Below are 9,151 nucleotides of genomic sequence, written 5' to 3'. Positions count from 1 at the left end.
AAAAAAAAAAGTGTGTAGTATATATATGTGTGTGTATATACCAACAAGTATGTGAAAAATGCTCAACATCACTAATTACTAGGGAAATGCAGATGAAAATAATTTATGCAATATCATCTCACTCAAGTTAGAATGGCTGTTAGCAAAAAGACGGAAAATAGCAAGTGCTGGCAAGGATGGGGAGGAACTCTCAGACATAATTGAGGGAATGTGCATCATCAGTACATCATTATGGAAAAAAGGTATGATGGAGGTTTCTCAAAAACCTCCATCATACCATGTGATCCAATAATCCCCACTTGTGGGCATATATACATAGGAATCAAAAGCAGCATGTCAGACGTCTGTACTTGCTTGTTTATTGCAGTGCTGTTCACCACAGCCAATCTATGGAATCATCTTAGGTGTCCATGGATGGGTGATTGGATAAAGGAAATGTGGCACATATACACAATGGAACACTATTCAGCTATGAATTCCTGTCATTTGTGACAACATGGAACTAGGTAAGTATGTTAAGGAAATAAATGAGACCCAGAAAGAAACACCACATGTTCTCACTTATATGTGAACATTAAAAAGCTTGTCTTCTAGAAGAAGAGGATAGAATAGAGGTTACCAGAGCTTGAGAAGGATGAGGAGGAGGGGCAATAAGGAAAGGATGGCTAACAGGTACTGGTGTGCTTTGGGGTAGGAGAAATAACTTCTAATGTTCATAGCACAAAGGCATAACTATGGTTGACAGTTGAATATTTCAGAGTAGCTAGTAGTTTTTAAATGTTCCCCATACAGAAAAATGATTAATAAGGTGATAAATATGCCAGTCATTCTGACCTGATCATTACACATTGCATGCATGTGTTGGAATGTCAAATAGTACCCACATAAATATGTGCAATTACAAGGTGCCAATTAAAATATATATATTTTAAAAAGTAATATTTACAATGTAATGCATTACTTTAATAATGTCAGAAAACTTTTGACTTCTCCTTAACTCCTAACTTTATTAAGCATAATTTATGTGCATTAAATTGTACATTTTAAGAGTACAATTTAATTAATTTTCCATAGGAACACATCTATGAATTATTACTAGAATCAAGATAATGACTGTACCCATCACTCTCAAAATTATCCCCATATAGTGGCTTGGTTTTGTTTGGTTTGGTTTTGTAGTACTGGGGATTTAACTCAGAGGCTCTCTATCACTGACCTACATCCCCAGCCCTTTTTATATTTTTAGTTTTGAGAAAGGATCTCCCTTAATTGCTAAGAATGGGTCTCGAATTTACAATTCTCTTGCCTCCACCTCCTGAGAAGTTGGGATTACAGGCATTAGTCACCATGCCCATCAGGAGCTTGATTTTGAACATGAGATGGTATGTGATATCCAAATTCAGATTTTTCAGTAGGCAGTTAGATAAAGAAGTCTGGAGTTCAGGGACAAGGTCTGAGCTGGAAAAATAAAAACAGAAGTCATCAGAAAATGGAGAATATATTTAAAGTCATAAGTTTTGGGGTTGGTTTGTTTTTGTTTGGTTTGGGGATTTTTTATACAGGGTCTTACTAAGTTACCTAGTTTGGTTTCAAACTCATGGGCTCAAGCAGTGTTCCCACTTCAGCCTCCCAAGTAGCTGGGACCACAGTCATGCATCACTATACCCATAAAGCCAAAATATTAGTTGAGATCATCAAAGGAGAAATAGAAAAGAAAGGTGGTACAAGAGTTGAGCCCTGCGGCATTCCATGACCAACCATTCCAGATTTAGTTCAAATCCAGAAATTATTTTGTGATAAGGGAAATTAGGGAGCAAAAACCTGCTGTCAAGTTCAAGTGCCATATTTGGAATAGAAATTAGACAGAAAACCAAGGAGGCCTAGAGTGAAATGTACAGAGAAAAAGCAAGAGTGAGAAAGAACTAAATAATTTGCTTGAGTTGGTGGGCCTAAAAATTACCTTCAAATTTAATGCAGCATTTCATAGCATGAAAATTAAAGGAGTTAATATCTGATGACAATTTTCCAAAGTAACAAAGTGACCTTTAGGAGAGAATGAGATGAGGAATTTAGGAGAAGTATTAAGGTTTTCATTAGATACTATGGATTTAAAGAAAATGGAGTTGACCATGGATGAGTTATAGCTTTGCCTAGCATTACTTAAGTGCTAGCTATGGCTGAAAACTACTAGTTTTAACAATTAATCAACATATTTCTTCACTACTCTCCTGAAATGCTTATCTGCCTGGGAGCAGAAATCAGATGACTAGATTAATCCAAAATTAGGAATAAATTGGCTAGAAGGAGCAGAGCAGTGATGAGACAAGGGTATTGAGGATGCATATAAAAGTATTAAAATTAGTAAACTGTGATCCAGGCTGACTGGGGAGAATGGGAGATAGGAACATGCCAGAAAATTGTCCCAGGCAATGATAAAGATCAGATGTGTCATTGGAAAGTGTTAACAACAACAACAACAAAAAGATAAAATGAGGCCCTCCCCAGTACTCTACAGAATGACCTATAGCATGATGTATTCGATTATCATTTTATCTCTTGGATAGGATGTAAGTTCTTTGGAAGCAGAAATTGTGTCCTTTAATCTCTAAAACATGATGTCTGGGACAATATAATGGCATCCATAAAATATTTGTCTAATTGAGTGAAATTCAATGTGGATATTTAGGGTGAGCACTGATGTATAATGTAAGTTTTCCAGAAGAGATATAAAAGAAATGACAGCTCAGGGTGGTGACCCCTGCCTGCAATTCCAGCTACTCTGGAGGATAAGGCAGGATAATTTCAAGTTTGACACCAACCTCAGTTATTTAGCAAGACCCTATCTCAAAATAGAAAATATACAGGGCCAGGGATGTAGCTCAGTAGTAAAGCACCCCTGGATTCAACCTCCAGTGCCGCCAAAAATAAAAATGAAAGCTGCTATGGACTGTTTGTATATCCTACTCTAAATTCATACATTGAGGTATTCTAAAAAGAAATTTTATATAAGCTGAGAGTCTTCATCAATGATGAAATTCAAAAGTCAAAATTAAGATTCACCCCCAGAAAATATACCTTTTTATTATCCCAGAGTGTCTTTCTCTCACTGATCTGAGATTAAATTGGTGAAATTTAATTGATGTGAAATTAAATTGGTCAAGAATTAGTGACAACCCTAAAAGTGTACTTTCAAATACAAATATTTGATTAAAGTTATTTGGCCTATTTTTACTACTGCTAATATTCATATTGTTCATAAATGGACGTCATATTGTCTGTATATTACATTTCTTTTTCAAAAATGAATTACAAACAGTGCTCATAGTTTGACTACATCTATAGAAATGTCAGGACAGTTTTGAAATTTCTGACTTTTTTTAACATATCTGGATAACTTGAAAGATATTGTTTGCTTTAAATTTAATCTGTTCCTTTGGAGTTTGAATCATACTAATAGATTAGGCATATGATGATTAAGAAATTTACTAAGATTTGCATTCACTTGTTCATTGAACAAGAATGTCCCAAATACCTACCATGTATACATGCTGTTGTAGGCACTGAAGACACAGCTATGCACCAAACAGACAAGATCCCTGTGGAGTGGAACTTTAATTTTAGGAGGAGAAGAACATTATAGAATAAAGACATTATAAAGTATGTTAGAAAATGAAAAAACTTAAAATTTAAAAAAATTTAATATAATTTAAAAATAATTTTTTAAAATAGAACTTGCAATATTGGGGTGGGCTTGGGGAAGTTATTACTATTGCAACATTTTTGGGGGGGAGTGCTAGAAATTGAACCTACAGTTTCACGCATGCTAAGGACACGCCTACCACTGAGCTATATCCCAGGCCCATTATTGTAATTTAAAATGAGGTTGACATGAGAAGGTGAAATTAATTAAGCAATGACTTTCAGAGAGTGAGAGATTGAGCTACGAACATACCTGAGGAAAGGACATTTCTGTGGCAGTGGTGTAGAGCTAGGAGCGTGCATAGTAAAGAAAGAGAGGAAACAGGGCATGCAGACTATGCGGAGCCTAGGGATCACTGAAAATATTTTCTTCTGTGTAAAATGGAACCACTGTGAGAGTAAACAAAGAAACTCCAGGTATGATTTACACATCAAATCTGTGAACTGTATGCTCAGGGTCCAGATTGTGGCCTCTAAATACCATTTACTATTTAAAGGAACCAGGGCTCATTAGAAAAAACAACTGATTATAGATCTGAGAAAAGAAATGTACAAGATGAGCTTGTTACCTCTTCCTGTAGCAAATAACTAAGAAAACAAAATTTCTAGAGTTGTATTAAAAGGACTCAAGATCTGATTGGAGAGTCTCACAATGTTTAAAGATTTTTTAAAATGACTATTATTAAGGATAATAACCACAATAGCTTAAAAGACATGTTCAACCTAAGAATTCATGATACTTTAAAAATAAATTTGATACTTTTAAAGAATATTAGTAAACCAAATTAACAATTTCAAATTTTTCAATGCTAGCTGTTAGTAAACAGCTAACCAAATACAGGGTGAGGAAAAGTTTCTTTTTATTGATTCATTCCAGCAAACAGTTGGAAAAGATTGGCATAATTAGAAAATCATTGTTTTGCAACATTAAATTAATTAAACTATGTAAGCAATGATCCTCAAATGATTGCTAACATCTAAACAAGAGAGGCAAAAAGATATTATGGACTCCTGAAGGAAGAACTTAGCATTGCCTATGAAGTACTCTTGCTTGAAAACAAAAACAAAAATGAGATAAAGCATTTGAATGTAGCTACCAATTTATAGATGACAGAGAAATATATTAAGCTACATCATTGAAATGCCATCAACAAAATCCAAACTATTGAAAATTCTGTAGCACAAATGGTTTATTTAATACGTAAATTGCAAGGAAAATAAACCAACCAAATAAGAGATGAATGAGAAACTTGTAATTTGACAAGCTAGAAAGATCTATCAATATTCTCAATATTTGTATATCATTTGGATTCTGACTCAATATTTTAACAAATTATGGCATTCATGATATAGATATTTGAACACTGACTTGGTATTTCATGCAATAATTGGGGCTTTTGTTAGGTATAATAATGGTAGTATAACTGGTTTTTGTCATTATTGAAGAGTCTCTCATTTAGATATACATAGTGAATTACTTACGGATGAAATGATTTGATGTCTGAGATTTGCTTCAAAATAATACAGAAATTTGAGGAACTGGTTGAAGGTTATAAATGAAACATGATTAGCTTTACACTGATTATTTTGAAAGCAGAGTGATAAGTTCATGGGAATTTATTATAGATTATTTGGGGGGTCGGTACCAGGGATGAAACTCAGAGGCACTCAACCACTAAGCCACATCCTCAGCCCAATTTTGTATTTTATTAGAGATAGGATCTCACTGAGTTGCTTAGCACCTCACCATTGCTGAAGCTGGCTTTGAACTCGCAATCCTCCTGGCTCAGCCTCCTGAGCCACTGAGCATACATTCTCTATTTTTGTATGTGTTTAAAATTTTTACAATAAGATGGGCATGGTGGCACATACCTGTAATCCCAGCAACTTGGGAGGCTAAGACAGGAGAATTGCAAGTTTGAGACCAGCTTTAACTTTTAGTGAGGCCCTAAAGAACTTAGTAAGACCCTGTCTCCAAAAAAAAAAGAAAGAAAGAAAAGAAGAAGAAGAAAAAAAAGGGATGGTGATGTGGCTCAGTGATTGGGCTCAATGCCCTGTATCTCCCCCTAAAAAATTTATAATAACTTTTCTTAATCTATTAATTTCTTTTTAATAAATTGATTTTAGCTAGGCACAGTGTCACACACCTGCAATCCCAGCAACTAAGGAGACTGAGGCAGAATTGCAATTTGAGGTAAGCCTGAGCAACTTGGCCTGACCCTTGTGAGGCAAGATTGGAATTTGAGGTTGGCCTGAGCAACTTGGCCTGACCCTTCCTCAAAATAAAAAATGAAACAAAATAAAATAAAAGGGGTTAGGCATATGGCTCATTGACAGCATGCCCCTGGGTTCAATCTCCAGTAGAACCCCTTCAAAAAAAGTTGATTTGGGCTGGGGATGTGGCTCAAGTGGTAGCGCGCTCGCCTGGCATCCGTGCGGCCCGGGTTTGATCCTCAGCACCACATACAAACAAAGATGTTGTGTCCGCCGAAAACTGAGAAATAAATATTAAAAATTTAAAAAAAAAGTTGATTTCATTTCTAACAAGCACCTTGTTTCTTCACAATTTGACTGTATTCTAGGTAATAGGAAAATGGAATAACTTCTTGCTGCCCCATGCATAATCACCTGTCATATTTGTATATCATGTCATCACAGATCCACAGTGTTTTCACAAGTGTTCTTTCTGTGATTAGTTGAGGGCATACAGTTCAGTACATAGACTCTATAGTCAGTTTACATGCATTACATGAAATAATATGTGTAAAATGCCTAATGTAAGTAGACATAGTGGCATACGCCTATAATCCGGCAATTTGGGAGGTTGAGGCAGGAGGATCATGAATTCAAAACCAGCCTCAACAATTTAATGAGATCCTAAGCTAGGCACAGTGGCACACCTAACAAGACCCTGTCTCAAAATAAAATATAAAAAGGGCTGGGGATGTGGTTCAGTGGCTAAATGCCCTTGGGTTCAATCCCTGTTACCAAAATTAAATGAAATTTAAATGCCAAATATGGTGCTTGTCATGCATTAGGTATAGTTGTTAGTAAAGTTGAGTGTTTCTATGTGCACCACTAAGCACAATAATATGTCAGCCACTACATTTCAATAAGTCCACTGGATACCTTTAATTAATTAATATATGATCAGGCTGGGAGTAGAAATGGGGGTTGAATGCTTATCTATTATGCATGAAGCCCTGGGTTGATCCTCAGCACCACACAAATGTTAAGTTCACTAAATTAAAATAACTATAATCCCTCTATTCTATTTCAACTTCTTATAGATGTTCCATGATCTGTTTGAAGGAAATTGTCATTACATTTTTTCCATCGTAAGCAAAGAATGATGCAGAGTTAACTGACAAAACTCCTGTTCTGAGGCATACCAGGCTCATCAACATCTTGTGACATGAACAACTACTAAGATCTCTACTTTTTCTTTTTGTAGTTCCTTTGTCTTTGGGAGATGAACTCAGCTTCTATATGTTTAGATCTATCATCAGATTGGAGGATTATTAGGGTTAACTATTAGGACTGTGCCAGGTAAGTAAGAAAAAAATATCTTACTGGAAATGACATCCAGATATCTCATTGCTTTTGGCTCACGGAGAACAATTTGACCACCTGGATGTATGTGGGACACCATCTTATCGAACCATGCAGATAATATTCTGACATTCTTTGTTATCAGTTCTACTGTATGCTATTACTTCATGATTTCCTAACCCATCTTTTTATTATAAAAATTTCAAACATAATTTTTAAAAATTGAAACAATAGTGCATTGAATATGTTGAAGCCACAGCATTTTTCTTCTCCCTTTTCAAGTCATGCCTATTTTCTTAATCCAAATGATTAAATATCTGTATTCTAAATATGTGTGTACATATTATATATATGTATATACAGTATCTACACATATATATGGGGGGCACTGGAGATTGAATCTAGGGGTGCTTTATCACTGAGCTTCATCTCCAGCCCTTTTTATTTTTTATTTGGGGCCAGGGCCACTAAGTTGCTTAGGTTTAGCTAAATTGCTGAGACTGACCTCAAACTTGGAATCCTCCTGCCTCAGCCTCCAGAGTTGCTGGAATAACAGGTGTGTATCACTGTGTCCAGCTATAAACTCTATTTTAATAGGCACATTAAAAATTTAATGGGCACATTTTTAAAAATTCATATTAATCGAATATTCTCACTGCTTTTGCATTTTGTAAAAATTAAAGGACATTATGTGCTTTTGAGGCAGGTTAAAAAGTTCTAGTCTGAATTTAGACATTATCTTCTTTGAAATATTTTTCAGAGGACAGGTGATTAAAATTGACAGAACTTTCTGATATATCTCTCAATTAATGCCATCTCTTTCTTGAGATGCTTTCATCTGAATATATAGCATAAAACTCAAGTCAAAATGTCTTAAGCTGTGCATAAATTTCTTAGCTCTTCGGAAGTTCAATATCTGTGACTATAGGTAGGCACATTGATTTAGCGTTTCATTTGTTATACAAAAAACTCTGGTTTGTTTTGTTTGTCCTCTCTACCCCCTCAGTTTACAAATATTGTCTCAGGATGCCTACTTTCATGGTAACAGGATGGCAACAGCAGTTCCAGACATTATATCCACATACTACATTATCTCATACAACATTATCCAGATATCTCATTGCCTTTGGCTCACAGAGAACAATTTGACTACCTGGATATGGGACACCATCATATCATACCATGCAGATAATATTCTGATATTCTTTGTTATCAGTTCTACTGTATGCTATTACTTCATGATTTCCTAACCCATCTTTTTATTATGAAAATTTCAAACATAATTTTTAAAAATTGAAACAACAGTGCATTGAATATGTGAAACCACAGGCAGGTCTATCTCTTACTTTTGTTTCTTTTGAGGAATAAGGAAATAATTTCCAAAAAGCTCTGCCTTCTCACTTACCAGGATTAGATCACATAGCCATTCCTAACCCACTTATTATGAAGGTACATAAGGGAATGACTTTGCAATGAATGGGTAATGTGGACTTTTTTATTTTGTGGTACTGGGGATCAAACTCACGGAGGGAAGGTAGAAGGAATGCTGGGGAATCAATATCATCTTTCACACTCTTCTACCTGAGTATATGTGACTAATAGGATGTTTGAAGAGCATGTCTACAATTTGCTTAAATAATTTTTCTAATAAAAATGTAGCCATCCTCAGATATTGACACTTTCCATTCTTTACAGTACTGCAACACATCTTCAAAACATCTGATCAGTCATCCCCAAAAAAGTTCCTTGGTGAATCTAACAAGCCAACTCTAGAAAGCTAATTACTGACATGAATAAAAGAGTAAGTACTTCATCACTTCAGTTTTAGTAGCACTTGGGGAGGTGAGTTTGTCAAATTAAACACTTCTATCAACTAATGACATCAGTCTTGCCCACAGTA

The sequence above is a fragment of the Marmota marmota genome, unplaced genomic scaffold (genome assembly GCF_001458135.2).
Source record: "Marmota marmota marmota unplaced genomic scaffold, marMar, whole genome shotgun sequence".
Classification (NCBI taxonomy): domain Eukaryota; kingdom Metazoa; phylum Chordata; class Mammalia; order Rodentia; family Sciuridae; genus Marmota; species Marmota marmota.
This window is presented reverse-complemented; position numbering follows the sequence as displayed.